This window comes from Elephas maximus, chromosome 6, assembly GCF_024166365.1.
Source record: "Elephas maximus indicus isolate mEleMax1 chromosome 6, mEleMax1 primary haplotype, whole genome shotgun sequence".
In the NCBI taxonomy this organism is placed as follows: domain Eukaryota; kingdom Metazoa; phylum Chordata; class Mammalia; order Proboscidea; family Elephantidae; genus Elephas; species Elephas maximus.
In genome coordinates, this window is record NC_064824.1 from 8,044,103 (window position 1) to 8,068,226 (window position 24,124).

Here is a 24,124-nt window from a genome sequence, read left to right on the forward strand (position 1 = left end):
TTTACTCATGAGGAATCTGTACATGGATCAAGAGGCAGGCATTCGAACAGAACAAGAGGGTACTGTGTGGTTTAAAGTCAGGAAAAGTGTATGTCAGGGTTGTATCCTTTGACCATACCTATCCAGTGTGTACGCTGAGCAGATAATTCCAGAAGCTGGACTACATGAAGAAGAATGGGGCATCAGGACTGGAGGAAGACTCATTAACAACCTGCGTTATGCAGATGACACAACCTTGCTTGCTCAAAGTGAAGAGGGCTTGAAGCACTTACTGATGAAAATCAAAGACCACAGCATTCAGTATGGATTACATGCAACATAAAACAAAAATCCTTACAAATGGACCAATAAGCAACATTATGATAAACGGAGAAAAGATTGAGGTTGTCAAGGATTTCATTTGACTTGGGTCCCCAATCAACAGCCATGGAAGCAGCAGTCAAGAAATCAAAAGACGTATTGCATTGGGCAAACCGACTGCAAAAGACCTCTTTAAAGTGTCGCAAAGCAAAGATATCACCTTGAAGACTGAGGTGCGTGTGACCCAAGCCATGGTGTTTTCAATTGCCTCATATGCATTCAAAAAATGAATAATGAATGAGGAAGACTGAAGAAGGATTGACTCCTTTGAATCATGGTGTTGGTGATGAATAATGAACATACCATGGAATGCCAAAAGAAAGAACAGATCTGTCTTGGAAGAAGTACAGCCAGAATGCTCCTTAGAAGCAAGGATGGGGAGACTACATCTCACATTCTTTGGACATGTTATCAGGAGAAATCAATCCCCGGAGAAGGCCATCATGCTTCGTCAGGGAAAAAGAGGAAAACCCTCAACAAGATGGATTGGCACAGTGGCTACAACAATGGGATCGAGCATAGCAACAATTTTAAGAATGACTCAGGACCAGGCAGTGTTTCGTTCTGTTATGCATAGGGTTGCTATGAATTGGAACAGACCCAATGCCGCCTAACAATAATAACAGCAACAACATTGCCTCCTGGCCTCCAGGGTTTCTGAGGAAAAACCTGCACTAATTCTTATCGAAGACCCCTTATATGTTATACTGTTTTTTTTTTTTTTCTTTTTTCTCCTTCTTGGTGCATTCATGCCTGTCTCCTTGTCTTTGGTTTCAAAGAATTTGATTCCAGTGTGCCTTGGTGTACACCTCTTTGCAGTCCTTCTACTTGAAATTTACCTAGCTTCCTGGATTTTCAGTCTTAGCTGCTTTTTTAGGTCTGGGAAATTATCTGTCATTGCATCTTATTACATATCATATCATTATGGGGCCCTGATGGTGCAGTGGTTAAGAGCTCTGCTGCTAGCCTAAAGGTCGGCAGTCCAAATCCACCAGCCACTCCTTGGAAACTGTATGCAGATGATACAACCTTGCTTGCTCAAAGTGAAGAGGACTTGTCCTATAGTGTCCTATATTGTTACTAATAGTTGAAATCAACTCAAGGGCAACAGCTATATCATTATATTTTTTCCATTCCTTTCTTTCTCTCCTTTTCTTCTGAAATTCCGTAAATCCCAAAGTTGGGTTTCTTAATTGTGTCCTACAATTCTATTTCTCTTTGCTTGCTTTTCTTTGTTTTTTCTCCTGTTTGTCTTGACACTTGATAAATTTATCAGTTACTTTATCTTCTAATTTACTTATTCTTTGTGCTGTCTGTTTGAATCTACTGTTAAGTCCCTCCCTTGCTTTTTGGAATTCAGTTATTTTGTTCCTCATTTCCAGTATTTTCCTTTGGTTCTTTGATGTTTTCTATATCCTCACTGAGTTTCTCATTTTGTTTTCTGATCTCCATTAGTTCCTTTTCTGTGTGTTCTCTGCATTCTTTAAAATATTTGACATCGTTGCCTGGAGGCCCTCTATTTTTCTTATTAATCTGACCTCCATAGGACATATTTTCTGCTGCTTCTTGGTTTGCTTTTAACCAGGCCTTTTTCTTTCATGCTCTTTATGCCTTTGTAAAAATGGTGTGGGGGCAATGTCTGACCTCCTCTAACTTTACTAGGAGGAAGGTGAATTAAGATCAACAGCTCAATGCTAATTCCTTTGAAGTGGATGTCAGACATGCCTCCTCTCTCTGCCATCTTTACCAATTCTGACACCAGCCCTCCCTCCCATGGCGCTCTCTACTTCTCTGCTGGCTTCAATAATTTGTTGCAGTGGCCATGCAGAACTCACAGACAATACTCATAATTATGGGGTTTATTAGGGAAGTAACAAGTTACAGTCACGCTCAGGAACATTCAGTACAGTTCTTCCATCAGGACAGCCTCTTTTCAGCTATGCTTAAAAGGCACAGTTGGCCCTAGGCCTCCATTTAAAGGCACTCATCTTTCTTCATGGGTCAGGAAGCCCAGCATGACATCTGCCACCAGATCTCTGTTGCCAGGTCCCTCCTGTCACCACTTTTCGTAGTCTTCAGGGTTACAGATCACTCTCTGTCTCCTGGGTCCAGGAGCTTCTCATCACAGGCATACTGGGTCCAAAGAATGTGCTGGCTCTTCTACTGCTGTTTTTCCTTGATGGTGGTAGGATCCTTTTTCCTGCCTCTTGAGTGGCTCATTTCAAGCCCAGAGGGATGGCAAAACTGACCAATCCCTTTGGCGGGCCACAATTACCCTATCATATAGTCCTTCCCAGTCACTTGCATGGGAGTTAAAAGACCAAGGCTAGAAAGGCCATACAAAAGTCACCCATCACAATACAACCTTATAATTTTTTTCTGGACCCAAGGCATTTGAGTATTTTATTGTGGTAGTACTGGAACTCAGAATCTTCTATTTCCACAGATCTTCTAGGTGTTTTTTTTTTTTTTTTTTCCTTCCCTCATTTTCTCCCTCTTCTCCAAAAATCTATAGAGGGCCTCTTTCCCTTAAGTCTCCCAGCACTGACTCAGCAGTTCTGGGAACTTAAGCCTCCTCTCCCTTCTTCTGTATGAGGGCCCCTGGAATGTTCTTTGTTCATATTTCATGGGCTATGTTTGTTTGTATGCGGACTGGGTTGGAGGGGGCTCCCTTAAGTGCTGAAGAGAAATATTTTTCTGCCTTGTAAGATTGGTGGGGGCTATTTTCTCCCTATGGATCCATTTACTCTCTAAACTTCTGTAGAGAAAAATGTCCCTGCCTTGTAAGATTGTGGGGGGGGGGTGCTATCTTCTCCCCATGCATCCATATTTTCTGGGTGCCCCCAGAGAGATACTTAGTCTTTGAGATATCGAACTGTCAGTTAAATTTAAGATTCTTCACTCTTTTCCTGTCCTGCAGGAGCAACTACCCCGCTTGTGTTTCTCTGAGCTGCTGTGTTCACCTTCCATTCTGTTTGTGGTTCCTGGCTTGGATGGGGTGGAATGGAAAGGATTCTATAAGCATTGGAGCAAGAGATTTCCCTGCTTGGAAGACTGGGGGCTATTTTTTTCCCTGTTGATCCATTTCCCTAGGTGCCCCCAGAAAAATATTAAGTCTATGAGAATGCCTGTAAAATTTAAGCTCACTTATTGTTATTCTAGCCCATGGGAGTCAGTTCCCCACCCATGCATCTCAGTGTGGCTCTCAGCGTGTCACTGGCTGTGCTTGTGCCTCCCAGCTTAGATGAGGTCAGGGCAGGAGGAACTCTCATAAACCATGAAAAAAGAAGGTTTTCTTACCGTGTAATCTTGCTTCTCCTTCTGCCTTCATTCAGGTGCCCTTATTTTTGGGGTGGTTGTTAGAGCCTCAAGTCCATCAGTTCCACCATGTTTTTTGTTCCATTTTGCTTCTTTTCTTTTTTCTCAAATTGTTGTGAATGAATAAAGACACTCAACTACCTATATCACCATCTTTGGGGGGAGCCATAGTTTTTAATTTTGATGAATTCCAATTTACCAGTTTCTTCTTTTAGGATTGGATTTTTGGTGTCATGTCTAAGAAATTATTTCCTAACTCAAGTGGTCACAAATGTTTTCCCTCATGTTTTCTTCTACAAGTTTGCTAGTGTTCATTTTTACATTTAGACCCATGAATCAGTTTGAGTTAATTTTTATATATGGTATAAGGGATAGATCAATGTGTTATTTGTGTTCATTTCTTTGTTTTTGTTTTTTTAATATGAATATTCAATTGTTACAGCACCAATTTTGCAAAAACCATCCTGTCTTTACAGAATAGACTTTGCACCTTTTTGAAAATGAGGTGTTTATGTATGTGTTGGTCTGTTTCTGTAATCCTTGTTCTGCTTCATTGATCTGTTTGTCTACATATACATAAATATCCACTGTCTTGATTACTGTGAGTATTGAAATCAGGTAGAGTTAATTTTCAAACTTTGCTTTTTTTTTTTTTCCAAAGTTTTGGTTATGCTAGTTCTTTTGTATTTCCATACAATTTTTATAATTAGCTTTTCAATATTTACAATTAAAATCCTGCTGGAAATTTTATGGAGATAGTGTTAAGTTTGTAAAATAATTTGGGGAGAATTCATATCTTAACAATATTGTGTATTCCAGTCAATAAAAAGAATATATCTTGGGAGGAGGCCAAGATGGCAGAGTAGTCAGATGCTTCTGGTGATCCCTCTTACAACAAAGATCAGAAAAAACAAGTGAACCAATTATATGTAAGAAAAGCTAGGAACCCTAAGCATCAAAGGTAAAGTTAAGAAATCTGACTGAGTGACAGGGGAGGGAGAGATGGTGCACAAGCAGTGAGGCGTTGCTGAGTCCCCAGCAGTGCGTCAGCCCCAATTCCTTGGCACAACTGTGGCAGGGCTGATGGTAGTTTTCAGGGAAACAGCTGCTTCAGGGAAAGAAGGCAAGCAAAGCATCACATCCCTGACCCTGTGCCATGTCTGCTGTGGGGCTGGCCCTGGCATTTAAAATGCACCAGCTTTAGTGAAAGAAGGCAAGCATGGGACACGGACCTAATACCCTGAGGCAAGCTCAGTGGGGACCCAGCCAAAGCACACAGGCTACACATGCCTCTGGAATCTGAGCTAAAACAGCTTCTCAACACAAGATAAGTGATTTTGTCTAATTTACCGCAGGGATCTAATACCTTCTCTTTTTGAAAGAACTGCCTCCTATCTATCTGATCCCTCCTCCCTCTGCCCCAGCTGGCTTCATTAACAGCTGATTTCCCTGGGCCTGAGATAGGTCCTGCCGCGCTCCCTGAGCCATTCTCCAGGCCTTGGAGAAGGAACAAATTAACAAACGGAAGAAAAATACTCTGTTGACGCCCCTAATCTGGAAACTCAGAGCAGAAGCGGCTCCAGTCCAAGCACAAGCGATTCACAGACTTTGTCTTTCACCCCTGAATGGATCCAGGTGGCTCCACTACACCAGATAGGATCTGGTTGTTTTATTGCAACGGTGACTCTGTTTGAGGCCTGACTAACTGTTTCAGCTGTGTGATGGAGAGGCAGGTTTTGGACATTCAATACCACTCTGCCTATTAAACAGAGCCCTCACCTACCCACGGAAACCCTGGTGGCATAGTGGTTAAGTGCTATGGCTGCTAACCAAAGGGTCAGCTGTTCAGATCCACCAGGTGCTCCTTGCGAACTCTTATGGGGGCAGTTCTACTCTGTTCTATAGGGTCACTATGAGTTGGAATCGGCTCAATGGCACTGGGTTTGGTTGGTTTTTGGTCACCTACCCCCAGCAGAGGCCTGAGGACTGGAGTCTCCAACCATGCCACCTAGCCACCTGTGAAAGGGCTCTAAGAATAAGTGGAGCCTACCAGTCCTTACAGGTAAAATCATTGGGTGCCTATGGTATGGTTGCAGAGCCCACCCATCAGAGCACTCTAGAGAACAGAGAGGTGCTTTCCTCACAGACACTTGGGGAAAGGTTGTCAGCCCCCACCTTCCTCAGAGCCAAGGTGCTACCAGAAACCTGTGTGTACACTGATCACCAGTGCTTCTCTAGGCAGTAGGTGAGAACCTACACCGCACACTAGGTGACCAAATATCAGGACATCTGAGCTGAATCTATACAAGAATAGTGAATGGACTTCTAGGCTTATATACCTGGTAACAGTTCTATCCATCTGATAACAGGACTTTAATGCTTCAAAGCTTCCAATAATCAAGTTAGCTCACTCTAGTAGCCTATTTGGGTATATTGAAACAAAACAAAGAAAGAAACTAGAACTAAGTGAGCAAACATAAAATAAATTAATACAATAACTTATAAATGGCTTGGAGACAACAGTCGATATCAAATCACATAAAGAAGCAGACCATGATCACTTCAACAAACTCCCAGAGCAAAGAATCAAGAACTCTCCCAGATGAAAATGTATTCATGGAATTACACAGATGTAGAATACAAAAGATTAATACAGAGAACTCTTCGAGACATCAGCAATGAGATCGGGCAAAAAACAGAACAAGCCAAGGAACACACAGATAAAGCAGTTGAAGAAATTAAAAAGATTATTCAAGAACATAATGAAAAATTTAATAAGCTTCAAGAATCGATAGCGGCAATCAGAAAGTCAGAAGATTAACAATAAAATTACAGAATTAGACAACCCAATAGAAAGTCAGAGGAGCAGAATTGAGGAATTGGAAGGCAAAATTAGTGACACTGAAAATAAAACACTGGGCAACAATTTATTTGAAGAAAAATCAGATAAAATAATTAAAAAAAAAGAAAAAACCTGAGAAACATGTGAGACTCTATCAAGAGGAATAACTTGCGAGTGACTGGAATATCAGAACAGGGAGAGAGAACAGAAAATAGAGAGAATGGCTGAAGATTATTTTTGGCAGAAAATTTCCCTGACATCATGAAAGATGAAAGGATATCTATCTAAGATGCTGATCGAATCCTGTACAAGGTAGATCCCAAAAGATACTCACCAAGACATATTATGATCAAAATAGCCAAAAGCAAGGATAAACAGAAAATTTGAAGAGCAACTTAAAAAGTCACCTACAAAGAAAAATCAGTAAGAATAAGTTTGGACTACTCAGTGAAACCATGCAGGCAAGAAGGCAATGGGAAGATATATATAAAACATTGACGGAGAAAAATTGCCAGCCAAGAATCATATACCCAGCAAAACTGTCTCTTGCATATGAAGGCAAAATTAAGACATTTCTGGATAAACAGAAGCTTAGGGGATTTGCAAAAACCAAACCAAAACTACAAGAAATACTAAAGGGAATTCTCTGATTAGAAAATCAGTAATACTAGATATCAATCCAACACCAGAACAGAGGACAGAGCAGCCAGATATCAATCCAGATAGGGAAATCACAAAAATAAAAGATTAAAAAAAAAATGCTCAAAACAGGGAATCAGTGATGTTGTTAAGTAAAAGATGACAACATTAAATAAATAAAGAGGGACTAAATAAAGTAGGCATAGATCTTCCATATGGAGAGGAAATTAAGGCGATACAGGAATATACAAGTTAGGTTTAAACTTAGAAAAACAGGGGTAAATATTAAGGTAACCACAAAGAAGGCTAATAATCCTACACAGCAAAGTAAAAATAAGAAAAACACAAAGACTCAGCAAAAACAAAAGCAACTACACTGAAAAAGAGGAACACATACTTTACAAAGAAAAACTACTCAACACAAAAAAATAAGTGGGAAAATGAATCTGTCAACAACACACAAAAAAGGCATTGAAATGACAGTACTAAACTCATACCTATCTATAATCACGTTGAATGTAAATGGAATAAATGCACCAATAAAGAGAGAGAGTTGCAGAATGAATTGAAAAACATGATCCATCTATATGCTGTCTACAAGAGACACACCTTAAAGACACAAACAAAATAAAACTCAAAGGATGGAAAAAAATCAAACAACAGTCAAAAAAGAACAGGAGTGGCTATACTAATTTCATACAAAACTGACTTCGATCTTAAATCTACCACATAGGATTAGGAAGGACACTATATAATGATTAAAAAAAGGGACAGTATTCCAGGAGGATATTACCATATTAAGTAATTATGCACCCAATGATAGGGCTTCAAGATACATAAAACAAACTTTAACAGCATTGAAAAGTAAGACAGATAGCTACACAATAATAGGAGACTTCAACACACCACTTTCAGTGAAGGATAGAACATCCAGAAAGAAGCTCAATAAAGACATGCAAGAGCAAAATGCCACATTAACCAACTTGACCTCATAGATATACACAGAACACTCCACCTAACAGATTCCAAGTATACTTCTTTTCCAGTGCACGTATAACATTCACACCAGGTGTGCAGGAATGGTTCAACATTACAAAAGCAGTCAATGTAATCCATTACATAAATAAAGCAAAAGATGAGAACCACATGATCTTATCGACGGATGCAGAAAGGCATTTGACAAAGTCCAATACCCATTCATGATAAAAAGTCTCAGCAAAATAGGAATAGAAGAAAATTCCTAAACCTTATAAAGGGGATTTATACAAAGCTTTTTTTTTTTTTTTTTTAACAGCCTACATCATCCTAAATGAACAGAGACTGAAAGCTTTCCCCTTGAGAGCAGGAACCAGACAAGGATGTCCTTTATAACCACTCTTATTCAACATTGTGCTGGAGGTCCTAATTGGAGCAATTAGGGTAGAAAAAGAAATAAAGGGCATCTAAATTGGCAAAGAAGAAGTAGAAGTATCTCTGTTTACAGATGACATGATCTTATACACAGAAAACCCTAAAGAATCCTCAAGAAAACTACTGAAACTAGTAGAAGAGTTCAGCAGAGTATCAGGATACAAGATAAACATACATAAATCAGCTGGATTCCTCTACACCAACAAAGAGAACATCAAAGAGGAAATCACCAAATCAACACCATTTACAATAGCCCCCAAGAAGATAAAACAGGAATAAATCTAACCGTAGATGTAAAAGATCCATACAAAAAAACTATAAGACACTACTGCAAGAAACCAAAAGAGACCTACATAAGTGGAAAAACATACCTTGCTTGTGGATATGAAGACTCAACATTATAAAAATGTATATTCTACCAAAAGTGATCTGTAGATACAATGCAATCCCAATCCAAATACCAGTGACATTTTTTAATGAAATGGAGAAACAAATCACCAACTTTGTATGGAAGGGAAAGAAGTCCCAGATAAGTAAAGCATTACTGAAAAAGAAGAAGAAAGTGGGAAACCTCACACTGCCTGATTTTAGAACCTATTATACTGCCACAGTAGTCAAAACAGCCTGGTGCTGGTACAACAACAGATACGTGGACCAGTGGAACAGAATTGAGAATCTAGACATGAATCCATCCACATATGAACAGCTGATATTTGACAAAGGCCCAAAGTCAGTTAAATGGGGAAAAGACTGTCTCTAACAAGTGGTGCTGGCATAACTGGATATCCATCTGGAAAAAAAATGAAACAAACCCATACCTCACACCATGCAAAAACAAAAAACAAAATGGATCAAAGATCTAAATACAGAATCTAAAATGAAAAAGATTATGTAAAACAAAAATAGGGACAACGCTAGGAGCCCTAATACATGGCATAAACAGCATAAAAACATTACCAAAAATGTACAAACACCAGAAGAGAAATGAGATAACTGGAAGCTCCTAAAAGTCAAACACCTATGCTCATCTAAGGACTTCACCAAAAGAGTAAAAAGATTACTTACAGACTGGGAAAAAGTTTTTAGCTATGACATTTCCAATCAGTGCCTGATCTCTAAAAACTACATGTTACTGGAAAAACTCAACAACAAAAAGACAAATATTCTGAACTAAAAAAATGGGCAAAGTATATGAACAAGCACTTCACTAAAGAAGACATTCAGGTAGATAACAGGTACATGAGGAAATACAATCATTAGCCATTACAGGAATGTGAATCAAAATTACAAAGAGATTCCATCTCCAACAAGGCTGGCATGAATCCAAAAAACACAAAATAATAAATGTTGGAGAGGTTGTGGAGAGACTGGAACACTTACACACTGCTGATGGGAATGTAAAATGGCACATCCACTTTGGAAATTGATTTGGCACTTCCTTAAAAAGCTAGAAATAGAACTACCATATGATCCAGCAATCCCACTCCTTGGAATGTATTCTAGAGAAATAGCCTTTACACGAACCAATATACACACACTCATGTTCATTGCAGTACTGTTCACAATAGCAAAAAGATGGAAGCAATCAAGGTGCCCATCAGTGGATGAATGGATGAATAAATTATGGTATATTCACACAGTGGAATACTATGCATCGATAAAGAACAATGGTGAATCTTTGAAACATTTCATACCATGGAGGAATCTGGAAGGCATTGTGCTGAGTGAAATTAGTCAATTATAAAAGGACAAATATTATGTGAGACCACTATTATAAGAACTCAGACAGTTAAACAGGGAAGAAAATATTCTTTCATGGTTGTGAGAGGGGAGAGGGAGGGAGGGTGGGAGAGGAAGATTCACTAATTAAATAGTAGACAAGAACTAATTTAGGTGAAGGGATAAACAACACACAACACAAGAGAGGTCAGCACAACTGGACTAAACCAAAAGCAAAGAAGTTCCCTGAATAAACCGAAAGCTTCGAAGGCCAGTGTAGCAGAGGTGGGGGTTCAGGGACCATGGTTTCAGGGGACATCTAAGTCAATTGGCATAATAAAATCTATTAAGGAAACATTCTGCACCCCATTTTGGAGAGTGGCATCTGGGATGCATCAATTGGTCTCAACTCAACTGGAGCAAAGGAGAATGAAGAACACCAAAGACACAAGTTAGTTATGAGCCCACGAGACAGAAAGGGCCACATAAATCAGAGACTACATCAGCCTGAGACCAAAAGAGCTAGGTGGTGCCCAGCTATAATCAATGACTGCCATGACCGGGAACAAAACAGAGAATCCCTGAAGGAGCAGGAGATCAGCGGGATGCAGACCTCAAATTCTCATAAAAAGATTAGACTTAATGGTCTGACTGAGACTAGAAGGGCCCTGGAGGTCTTGGTCCCCAGACCTTCTGTTAGCCCAAGACTGGAACCATTCCCAAAGCCAACTCTTCAGTCAGCGGTTGGACTGGACTATGTAAGATAGAAAATGATACTGGTGAGGAGTGAGCCTTTGGGATCAAGTAGACACATGAGACTATGTGGGCAGCTCCTGTCTGGAGGGGAGATGTGAAGGCTGAGGGGGACAGAAACTGGCAGAATGGACACGGAAATACAGGGTAGAGAGGAGTGTGCTGTCTCATTAGGGGGAGAGCAACTAAGAGTATATAGAAAGGTGTGTATAAATTTTTATATGAGAGACTTGATCTGTAAACTTTCACTTAAAACACAATAAAAATTTAAAATAATATCTCTCCGTTTATTTATAGGTTTTCCTATTTTCTCCCAGCAATATTTTGTAGTTTTTACTGTACAGTTCACATCTTTTGTCAGATTTACCCCTATGTCATGTGTTTTGAATGGTAAATGTTTTTTTTTTTTTTTAATTTCAGTTTCCTATTATTTGTTGCTGGAGTCCTGGTTGCGTAGTGGTTAAGAGCTTGGGTGCTAACCAGAAGTTTGGTGGTTTGAGTTCACCAGCCACTCCTCAGCAGTAGGCAGTTCCACTCTGTCCTATAGAATTGCTATGAGTTGGAAATGACTTGAGGGCAAAAGATTTGTTTTGTTTTGTTTTTCTGGTATTATTTGTTTCTAGTGTATATAAGTAAAACTTACGTTTGTATATGCACCTTGTATACGGAAAGCTTACTAAACTTATTTCTTAGTGGGCCCAATAGTTCTTTATTAAAAAAAATTACATTTCTTTGGATTTTCTGCAAAGATGATTATGTCAGAAATGATTAGAGTTTTATTACTTCCTTTATAGCCAAGATGACTTTTCCTACTATGCTCAATAATATATTCATCAATTCCTTCTAAAGTATCACCAGAAACATATTTACCACCCATATTACTTCCAACAATCTCTTCAAGGCAATCTAGAATTTTTCTGTCATGCACCTAAAAATTACTCCATTCTTTACCCCACTTCCTCATACCAAAATCTGTATTACATTTTTAGGGCTGCCATAATGAAGTTCCACAAATTTGAGTGACTTAACCCAACAAATGTTTTTCTCTTACGGTTCTAGAGTCTGTAAGTCCAAAACCAATGTGTTGGCAGGGCCATGCTACCTCTAAAATCTCTAGGAAGAATCTTGCCTTGCCTTTTCCTAGTTTCTGGTGGTTATTGGCAGTCTTTGGCTTGTAGTTGCATCACTGCAATCTTTGCTTCCATCTTCACATGACCGTCTTCCCTCTCTCTGTTCATATCTCTCGGTCTTCATGTGGCCTTCTTATAAGGAAACCGGCAGCGGGTTTTTTGGTGGGATAAGGAAACCAGTCATTGGAGTTAAGGCCTACTCTAATCCACTGTGACCTCCTTTTAACTTAACTAATTTTATCTGCAGTGACCTTATTTCCAAATAAGACCACATTCAGAGATACAAGAGGTTAGGACTTCAACATATTTTTTGGAGAGTACACAATTTAACTCACAATAGCAGCATTTATTTGAGTCTTGCATTTTATTCAATCTGAAAATCTTTTGTCTTTTGATTGGAGCATTTAGACCATTGTACTTAGTGTGATTATTTATATGGAGCCCTGGTGGTGTAATGGTGTATTCAGCTGCTAACCAAAAGGTTGGCAGTTTGAACCCACCAGCTGCTTCATGGGAGAAAGGTGTGGCAGTGTGCTTTCATAATATTACAGCCTTGGCAACCCTTTGGGTGAATTCTACTCTGTCCTGTAAGGTATGGTTAGAATTTAACATTATCATTTTTCTATTTGTCGTACCTAGTCTTTACTCACTTTATCTTCTTTTTTGTCTATCTTTGGTTTCACTATTTTTTATAATTCCAGTTTGTCTCCTTTTTTGACATATTAGCTGTAACTCTTTTTTGTTAATTTATGTGTTTGCCTGTTTTTCTGTGTGTGATTTCAGGGACGTGTTTGGGCTTTTAATATGCTTCTTTAACTTATCCACTTAAATTTCAAGTGTTACTATACCACTTCAGGCACAGTAAAATAATCTACTGATAGTATATTTCCATGTGTCTCCTCTTAATCTTTGTGTTATTATTTTCATATGTTTTACTTATCATATTTTATAAGCCTACACTTCATTATTATCATTTTTAATGAACAGTTGCTGTGTTTTTAAAAATCTTGTTTATTCATGTAGTTACCAGCTTTGGAGACCCAACTGAGGCAAGACTCTCTGAGTACTCTTTCCACTTCTCCCTGTATTATAAGATTGTCCAGTCTGTTCTGGCAGTAACAGACACTACTTGTGGCCCTGTGTGGTTGCCTCACACTGTTAAATTATATCCTTTAGGTTGATTCTGTCTTCTGCCTTGTATGTTTTCCCCACAACGGAACATGGAATGTAGGAAGCATGAATCTAGGAAAATTGGAAGTCATCAAAAATGAAATGGGATGCATAAACTTCGATATCCTAGGCATTAGTGAGCTGAAATGGACTGGCATTGGCCATTTTGAATTAGACAGTCATACAGCCTGCTATGTTGGGAATGACAACTCGAAGAGGAATGGTGTTGTATTCATTGTCAAAAAGAACATTTCAAGATCTAGCCTGAAGTACAATGCTGTCCATGATAGGATAATATCCATACACCTACAAGGAAGACCAGCTAACACGACTATTATTCAAATATATGCACCAACCTCTAAGGCCAGAGATGAAGAAACTAAAGATATTTACCAACTTCAGCAGTCTGAAATTGATTGAACATGCAATCAAGATGCACTGACAATTACTGATGATTGGAATGTGAAAGTTGGAAACAAAGAAAAAAGGATTGGTAGTTGGAAAATATGGTCTTGGTGACAGAAAAGATGCCAGAGATTGCATGATTAAATGTTGCAAGACTAATGACCTCTTCATTGCAAATAACTTTTTTCACTAACATAAACAGTGATTATACACATGGACCTCCCCAGATGGAATACACAGGAATCAAATCAAATCAACTACACCTGTTGAAAGAGATGATGGAAAAGCTCAATATCCTCAGTGCGAAGAAGGCCAGGGGCCCACTATGGAACAGACCATCAATTATTCATACACAAATTCAAATTGAAACTGAAGAAAATGAGAACAAGTCAACAATAGCCAAGGTACGATCTTGAGTATATCCTACCTGAATTTAGGGACCATCTCAAGGGTAGATTTGATGCATTCAATACTAATGATTGAAGGCCAGAGGAGTTGTGAAATGACATCAATGACTTCACATATGAAGAAAGCAAGAGGTCATTAAAAAGAAAGAAAGAAAAAGCCAAAATGGATGTCAGAAGAGACTCTGAAACTTGCTCTTGAATGTCTAGTGGCTAAAGCAAAAGGAAGAAATGATGGAGTGAAAGAGTCGAACAGATGATTTCAAAGGTTGGTTGGACAAGACAAAGGTAAGTATTATAATGACATGTGTAAAGACCTGGGGATGGAAAACTAAAAGGCAAGAATGTGTTCTGCATTTCTCAAGCTGAAAGAATTGAAGAAAAACTTCAAGCCTTGATTTGCAATATTGAAGGATTCTATTGGAAAAATATTAAATGACTCAGGAACCATCAAAGGAAGATGGAAGGAATACACAGAGTCACTATACCAAAGAGCTGGCTGATGTTCAACCATTTCAGGAGGTACCATATAAGCAGGAACCAATGGTACTGAACGAAGAATTTCAAGGTGCACTGATGGCATTGGTGAAAAGCAAGGCTTCAGGAATTGATGGAACACCAACTGAGATGTTTCAACAAACAGATGCTGCACTGGAAGTACTCACTCATCTATGCCAAGAAATCTGGAAGACTGCTACCTGGCCAACTGACTGGAGGATATCTATATTTATGACTATTCCCAAGAAAGGTGATTCCACCAAATGCAGAAATTATTGAACAATATCATTTATATCATGAGCAAGTAAAATTTTGTTGAAGATCGTTCAAAAGTGGCTACAGCAGCATATCGACAGGGAACTGCCAGAAATTCAAGCCAGATTCAGAAAAGGATGTAGAACCAGATATATCTTTGCTGATGCCAGATGGATCCTGGCTGAAAGCAGACAACACCAGAAAGATATTTACCTGTGTTTTATTGACTATGCAAAGGCATTCGACTATGTGGATCATAACAAATTATGGATAATATTGGGAAGAATGGGAATTCTAGACAATTGTGCACATGAGGAACCTGTGGCATAGATAAAGTGGCAGTCGTTCAAACAGATCAAAGAGATACTGCATGGTTTAAAGTCAGGAAATGTGTGTGTCAGGGTTGTATCCTTTCACCATACCTAGTCAGTCTGTGTGTTGTGCAAATAATCTGAGAAGCAGGACATATGAAGAAGAATGGGGCATCAGGATTGGAGGAAGACTCATTAACAACCTGCATTATGCAGATATCACACCCTTGCTTGCTGAAAGTGAAGAGAACTTGAAGCACTTATTGATGAAGATCAAAGAGCACAGCCTTCAGTATGGATTACACCCCAACATAAAGAAAAAACAAAAATCCTCACAACTGGACCAATAAGCAACACCATGATAAACAGGGAAAAAATTAACGATTTCATTTTACCTGGATCCACAATCAACACCCTGGGAAGCAGCAGTCAAGAAACCAAAAGATGCATTGCATTGGGTAAATCTGCTGCCAAAGACCTCTTTAAAGTGTTAAAAGCAAAGATGTAACCTTGAAGACTAAGGTGCGCCTGATCCAAGAAGCCGTGGCATTTTCCGTTGCCTCCTAAGCATTTGCTAAGCATGTGAAAGCTGGATGATGAATAAGGAACACAGAAGAAGAATTGACACCTTTGAATTGTGATGCTGGAGAAGAACACTGAATATACCCTGGACTGCCAAAAGAATGAACAAATCTGTCTTGGAAGATGTAGAACCAGAATGCTCCTTAGGAACGAGGACGGCCAGACTGTTTCTCACATATTTCGGCCAGCTTGTCAGGAGAGATTGGTCCCTGGAGAAGGACATTATGCTTGGTGAAGAGGAGGGTCAGCAAGAAAGAGGAAGACCCTCAGACCCTCAATGAGATGGATTGACACAGTGGCTGCAACAGTGGGCTTAAGTATACCAAGGATTTTGAGATTGGTGCAGGATTGGGGAGTGTTTTATTCTGTTGTGCATAGGGTCTCTATGAGTCGAAATCAACTCGATGGCACCTAACAACAACAACAACAACAACAACATAGGTATTATAAACACCCAAACCCAAAATAAAACCAAACCCACTGCCGTCGAGTCGATTCCCACTCAGCGACCCTATAGAACGGAGTAGAACTGCCCCATAGAGTTTCCAAGGGGCGCCTGGCGTATTTGAACTGACGACCTCTTGGTTAGCAGCCATTGCACTTAACCACTACGCCACCAGGGTTTACCTTATTATTATTTATTTTTATTTTTTAAAAATATATATCTATGTATGTGCATGTGTGTCACTAAGGTAATCAAAATATGTATCTTATATTGACACAGATATTTCCCCTATTTGGTGCTATTTTTTACCTTGCAGGCATTAGTTGCATTTTCCTTTGATAAGGAGATTTCTATTAATGTTTAATAGAGGACAGGTCTTCAGAAGGTAAAATCTCTTAGCCCTATTCTATTTGAAAATATATTTCACTTTGGTTTTGAAGGATATTCATGTTTGACACAGAATTTTAGGCTTTTCTTCTCTTAATACTTTGAAAATATTGTTATATTGTCTTCTGGTCTCCATTGTTTACAGTGCCAGTCAATGTCATTCTTACAGATGTTCTCCTATATAAACTATGTATTTCCCTTCTGGTTACATTACATATTTGAGCTTTATCTTAATTTTCAGCAGTTTTACTAAGAAGAGCCTAGATTTTTTTTTCCTTATTTCTCCTATTTTTTGTTCACTTAGTTTTCTTTGATATTCTAATTTGTCTTTCATTAACCTTGGAAAGTTCTTAATTATCAACTCTTTAAATATTTCTTCTGCTTCATTCTCTTGCCACTCTCTCTAAGACTCTAATTACATGTATATCAGGCGTTAGATGTTATATTTCATATCTCTGATGATCTGTTCTATTTTTTATATATTTTTTAATATTTATGTTTCAATCTTGATAGTTTTTATTGTGTGTTTTCAGGTTCATTGATCCTTACCTATGCTTTCTGTGTAATCTGCTCTTAAGTCATCTAATGAGTTCTTTATTACAATATCATTTTTACTTCTCACATTTTCATCTTTTATATTTCCATCTCTCTACTATAGTTCATTTATTCACCCACGCTGTCCACATGTTCGTATAGATCCTTTAGAATTTTCATTATATATTTGTTATGTATTCGCTGTAGTGATTTTTTTTTCTGGGATTATAAATCTATAGATTTTTTTAAGATAAAAATTGACAGGGTAGTAATGAAGTTTACATTTAAGCAAAGTTTTTCACAGAAACCTAAGACATGCCTTAAAAGATTTTACACTGTAGCTATAGATGCAGGTTTAGATGATATTAAGAACTGATGGATCTCATGATTCCAGAATAAGCATTTTGGGTATCAATTAATTCTTAGGATTAGTTGTTTTTTTTTTTTTAAGTGAACCACTGATCCAGTGTGAAAGTTTAATCTTCTCCAGAGACTACACTTGAATTCACTCAATGAAGCCTGTGCTGTTAGTGATTAAACTCTGTTGCCCAGGGTTTCAGAGTTCAAAGTTCAAAAAAACAGAGAGGCTCCCAGAGTTTTCTACCCTAAAAGCATGGGCCCTTGTCTTTCCTACCCTCTCATCTCCTCCACTACCCTCTTCAACTTCTCCAGGTAGCTCAGCCAGTGGTTTCAATGGACAAGCTGGTATTTATGTCTTCCTATGAGGAAACCCTGGTGGCATAGTGGTTAAGTGCTACGACTGCTGACCAAAGGGCCAGCAGTTTGAATCTGCCAGGTGCTTTTTGGAAACTCTATGGGACAGCTCTACTCTGTCCTGTGGGGTCACTATGAGTCGGAATGGACTCGACGGCACTGGGTTTGTTTTTTTTTTTGGTATTGGAAAAGAGAGCTTTTCTTGCCAAGTTCAGGTATTAGCACCTCTAAGAAAAATCTGCCTGTGTGTAGTTTCCCATAAAAAAAAAAAAAAATTCCCTCCCCAGGGGAGGCAGAGCCGACAGAGAGGAAGGCAAGGAAATACCAAGTAATAAAAGACTGGTTTAAACTTAGGAAGATAAGGGTTAATTTCAAGGTAAACACAAGGAGAGTTAACAAAAGTACTCATCGAAACAAAGAAGAAAAACATAAAGTCTCAGTGAAAACAAAAGAAATAAAAAAAAAAAAACCCACAAACAAAAGGATTTCTGCATAGGAGAGTAAGAGGAACAAAGAGAACATCAGCACCACAAAAAAAGCACTACAAAATAACAGCATTAAACTAATACCAATCAATAATTCCTCTGGATGTAAATGGCCTAAATGCACACATAGAGTGAGAGTGACAGAATGGGTAAAAAAACAGGATCCATAGATATGCTGTCTACAAGAAACCTTAGAAACAAAGGTGTAAATTAAAAAAAAAAAGGACAGAAAAAAATATATCAAGCAAGCAGCTACCAAAAAATACCAGAAGTGGCAATACTAATCTCAGATAAAATAGACTTTAAAACTCTCTGATTGCTTCTCTTTTATATCTCAAAAGATATTGGCTTAAGATTCTATTTAATCTTGTAGATCTCATCAACATAACTTTTGCTAATCCATCTCACTAACATCATAGTCATAGGATTTACAACGCACAGGGATATCACACCAGATGACAATCACACAATACTGGGAATCATGACCTAGCCAAGCCGACAGACATTTTTGGAGGACAAAACCAATCCATGACACCATCTCACTGGGCATTACTGGCATGAATCAAAAAAACAAAAAATAAGAAACATTGAGTGGCTGGGGGAATGAATGCAAGATGGTATAACCATTTTGAAAAACAATATAACGCTTCCATAGAAATGTAGAAATAGAATACTATATGATCCTGCAGCCCCACTCCTAGGAACATATCCTAGAGAAATAAGAGCCATCATATGAATAGTTATATGCATACCCATGTTCATTGCAGCATTGCTCACAATAGCAAAATGATGGAAACAACCTAGATGCCCATCAACAGATGAATGGATAAAGAAACTATGGTACATACGCACAATGGAGCACTACCCAACTGTAAAGAACAATGATGAATCTGCAAAGCATCTCACAACATGGATGAATCTGGAGGGCATTATGCTGAGTGAAATAAGTCAATAACAAAAGGACAAATACTGTATGAGACCACTACTAAAATATACCAGTAATAGCCAAAAACTGCACACATGCTGTGCTCTAAAAATGCAGCATTAATACCACTGAGAAGAAGGCTGTGGCTTCTTTGTAGATCTACAGCAACTCTTTGCTCTCCCACACACCCACTCTGCAAGTTTTGTCCTTCATAGAAGGCTCTTTGCTTTTCTCAGCAAAGTGCAGAATGGGTTGCCTTGAAACGCTTATCCCCTTCCACCCCTCTGGAATGGCTGTGGAATGTACACAACATTGAGCAGCTTTAAAGAACCTGGGCTGAAGGCCACAGAAACTATACCAGCTTCTCAAGCTGCTTTTGTGATGTCAAGACAAGTAAAATGCCTTCCTTCCCACTTTAAACCCACAGTCATGTGACAGGGGCTAGTACTCAGTAGAGTTAATCCTTCTCATCATCCTCCAAGCGGTAGGAATGCCACGTCAGCCATTCCTCACAGAAGGATATGACAACCTGTGGGCACTTGTCATTGGCTTCCTTGTCAGGGACCAGGTCAGTCTCATCAGAGTTTTGCCATTTCATCAGGAACATGAGCTCTCCTGGAGTTTGTAGCTCCAATAATCCACTCTGGCTCCAAACCTTGGGGAAAAGCCTTGTGGCTTTTCTGACTCTTCTTTCTTCTTCTTTGTTTTACTTTCCTCTCCCTTATCTTCAGAATCAGAGTCAGCTTTGGGCTTGGCCTCCCTCTGATATATCTGTCTCTTGAGATGTTTCCTCTGACTGCAGAAACTCAGCAATGAGGTCAGGACAGTCAGGTTCTCTTCTAGCCCTGGTGTTGTCCTTATCTGAGAAACCCTTTGTCTTAGTCATCTAGTGCTGCCATAACAGAAATACCACAAGTGGATGGCTTTAATAAAGAGGAATTTATTATTTCACAGGCCTCAGCTCCAGGGGAAGTCTTTCTCTCTCTGTGGGCCTTCTCATCAATATTCCCCCAGACGAGGAGCTTCTTCACACAGGGACCCCATGTCTAAAGGACGCACTCTTCTCCTGGCACTGCTTTCTTGGTGGAATGAGGTCCCCAGCTCTCTGCTTGCTTCCATTTCCCTTTATCTCATGAAAGATAAAAAGTGATGCAGGCCACACCCAAGGAAACTCTCCTTACCTTGGATCAGGGAGGTGACCTGAGTGAGGGTAGTGTTACAATCCCACCGTCATCCTCTCAACATAAAATTACAGTGACAAAATGGAGGACAACCATACAATACTGGGAATCACGGCCTAATTAAGTTGATACATACATTTTTGGGGGGACATAATTCAATCCATGACACCCTTCCACTTCAGGAGGCACCCCACTTTGCCCTTTACGCTCCACAGTGGAGAACTTTTCCACCACACATTCCTCTTTCTCCTCTTCTTAGCACCTCCTCCACTTTCTTTTTGTGTTGTTTTCCCCCATAGTGCCTGCCAGCTTTCAGGTGTAAAGGGTGACATTCTCAGAGAAGCGCCCAAAAGCCTGAGGGGAATAGGTGTGCCACACTGATGTGGCATACTGCAGGCTGAACAAAAGATCTCATTATAGTGATTTTTGACAGAATATTTTTTTCTCTGAATTTCTGGCCTGTACTTACCGTTTGTCTTTTATGGCTAAAGTTGGTTTTTCTGATTTTGCTATCTGGTGTTCTCTAAGGATTTTGGATTTAACTTGTTCTCTTTGGCTGCCAGGTGTTCCCAAGCTCTGGGCTTGGGGTCTACGATCAATGAATGATACTCATTTTGGCAAACATTTTAAATTGGAATGAAACACTCTAACGTGAACTGCACATACACACGTATTCATGCACATACACACACATACTCACACACACACTTGTAAGGGTACACACACACACACACACACATCTTTTAGGCTAGTATGGTTCTCCGAATGTTGTATTCCACACCCATACCTATTGCCATAGAGTTGATTCTGACTCATAGCAACCCTATAAGACAGAGTAGAACTGCCCCATAGAGTCTCCAAGAAGCACCTGGTGGATTCAAACTGCCAACTTTTGGTTAGCAGCCTGAGCTCTTAACCACTGCACCATCAGGGTTCCCTGCGTGTTGTCAGACACTTAATGAAAATGTTCCTGTACTGAGATGTAGTGGTTAATAACATAAGGCTTAGAATGGATGTACCTGGATTTAAATTCCAGCTTCACCCTTTACAAGCTGTTTGTCTTTGGGGAAATTACTTCTCTTTATCGAGCCTCAGTTTCTTCATTTGTAGAATTGAGATAAGATAATTCACCTTGTAGGATCACTATAAAGGTTTAATAAAGATCAGAGGACCACAGTGGCTGAGATTCATTGAGCAATCATTAAATGTAATTGTTATTTTATGAGTCTAACCTCACTGAGTTTTAATTAATTTATCTGACAAATGAGTATTAGGTTGTGCAATAGCATAGCATCATACGTTTTTCCATATGAATTTACATGATTATTTAGTGACTAAAATTGATAACAAAACCCAAAAGGTGGGTGTTCTATTCTCATTCCACAGATTAAAAAAAAAAAGTCATTGCTAGCAGAGAAGTGCCATCACTTCCAGGTAATCAAGGACAGATGATAAATCAGGGTCTTTAACTTAGGTCCTGTACTTTTTATATTCCATGATCCCAAATGCTGGAGCAGCAGACCAGTGGAGCTCAGCCATCCCTACTTTTCAGACCGATGTACGTTAATGGTCTCATGATCCCCTCTCATTTCCCTTACTGCATTGTAAACATCGCTGATTGCAGCTTTATGGCTTTCTCGCCTGTGTTTCTGAGCATTTTTCCATGCTGCATTTCATTTCATTATCTCTTGTTTTCATTTTCAAATGTAGCCATTTGTTCAGCCTGGTTTTGCTCTGGGAGGTGTTATTTACAGTACCTACTAATTTAATCCCTGTTCAGGGTAAAATGTGCAATTTGCATAATTTTGATCATTGAGAATTCAAGCCTGGAAGAACTCACCTAGGACAGGACCCTGCTTTGTTTTTGACCATTGCTATATATATATTTTTTTTATGTATATATGTGTGTATATATATACTTATTAATGTGTGTGTGTACAAGGTCACATTCATTGTACACAATAATGGATGGAATTCTGATTGTTTTTACATTACCTCAGAGCAAATCCCACTGACCACAAATCAAAAAGGGTAAATATCGTTCACAAAAGTGTAATTGACTGCAAGCACTATTTACCAAACAGGTAATATAACACAGCAACATTTTCCGTAATCACAAATTCTGGATGCAAATTCAGAAGCCAATAATACATAACACTTAGATTGAGAGGAGTCCCTGGGTGGACTAGCTCCTCCAAACTGAAAGTTTGGAGGTTCAAGTCCACCCAGAGACACCTTGGAAGAAAGGCCTGGAGATCTATTTCCAAAAAATCAGTGACTGAAAACTCCGACACACAAGGTGCCTCCATGAGCCAGAATTGATTCTACAGCAACTGTTGTTTTAGAATTTGACGATGGCAAAGATACGGGAAAATCACCCATCTATTCCTCTAGTTACAGTAGACGAAGCTGACCTAGCAAGTTGTAGCATGTTACCTATAACACACGGCATTTTTAGGGTTTAGGATTTCTGAGGTTGGCTTCTGTTATGGATTGCATTTTGTCTCTCCAAAATATGCATTGTAAATCCTGGCTTCTATGCCTGTGGTTTGTAATCCCGTTTGGGAATGGATTTCCTCTGTTATCTTAATTAGACAGGATTAGTGTAGAGAGTATTTTGAGTCAATCTCTTCTGAGATATAAAAGAGATTAAACAAGCAAGCTAGAGAAGCTGAGATGTAATATAGATGCCAAGACTTGGAGATCTCCAAGAGACCAGGAAGCAAAAGCTGAAGAGACAAGGACCTTGCCCCAGAGCCAGCAAAGAGAGAAAACCTTCCCCTAGAGCCAATGCTCTGAATTCGAATTTCTAGCCTCCTAAACTGGGAGAAAATAATTTCTGTTTGTCAAAGCCATCCACTGTGGTATTTCTGTTATAGCAGCACTAGATAAGTAAGATAGCTTCTAATATGAATACCGATAATTGCTACTACCATTTGAGCACCTGAATATCAGGTACTCTCTGAAGCACTTTACACATAGTGAATTGTCAGGATGAGACTATAACTCATGACTTTTGGCAAGTCACCTGACTTCTGCCAGTTGCCTCCTCAGAAATGTAGGAATATTAATACCTGCTTTCTTTAGCAAGCACTGGAGAGGATAAAATGAAACAATTTCTGCACAAGGAAATTGAATGGCTTTAAACCAAAAAACAAGAAAAACATTACCGTCCAGTTGATTCCAACTCATAACAACCCTATAAGACAAAGTAGAACTGCCCCATAGGTTTTCAAAGGAGTGGCTGGTGGATGTGAAATAGGATATTTTAGATATTTTTATGCCCTTTTTTTTCAAGTTTTTCCTAGTACCTGGCAAGCTAGTTTAGTATCCCATCCATTCCATTCAAATGCCATGTAGTCAATTCCAACTCATGGTGACCCCATGTGTTACAGAATAGAACTGTTCCATAGGGTTTTCGTGGCTGTATTTTGTTTTTATTGTGCTGAAAGTTTACAAATCAAGTCAGTCTCTCACACAAAAATGTATATACACCTTGCTGTATACTCCTAATTGCTCTCCCCCTAATGAGACAGCACGGTCCTTCCCTCCACTCTCTCTTTTTGTGTCCATTCCGCCAGCTTATAACCCTCTCTGGTCTCTCACCTACTCTCCAGATAGGAGATGCCAACATAGTCTCAAGTGCCTACTTGATCC

At 39.1% G+C, this 24,124-nt stretch overlaps 1 pseudogene; it reads right to left on the reverse strand.

The window, feature by feature from the left end:
- Nucleotides 1-19,743: 19,743 nt before the first annotated feature.
- Nucleotides 19,744-22,006, reverse strand: LOC126077954 (chromobox protein homolog 1-like; annotated as a pseudogene).
- Nucleotides 22,007-24,124: the final 2,118 nt, after the last annotated feature.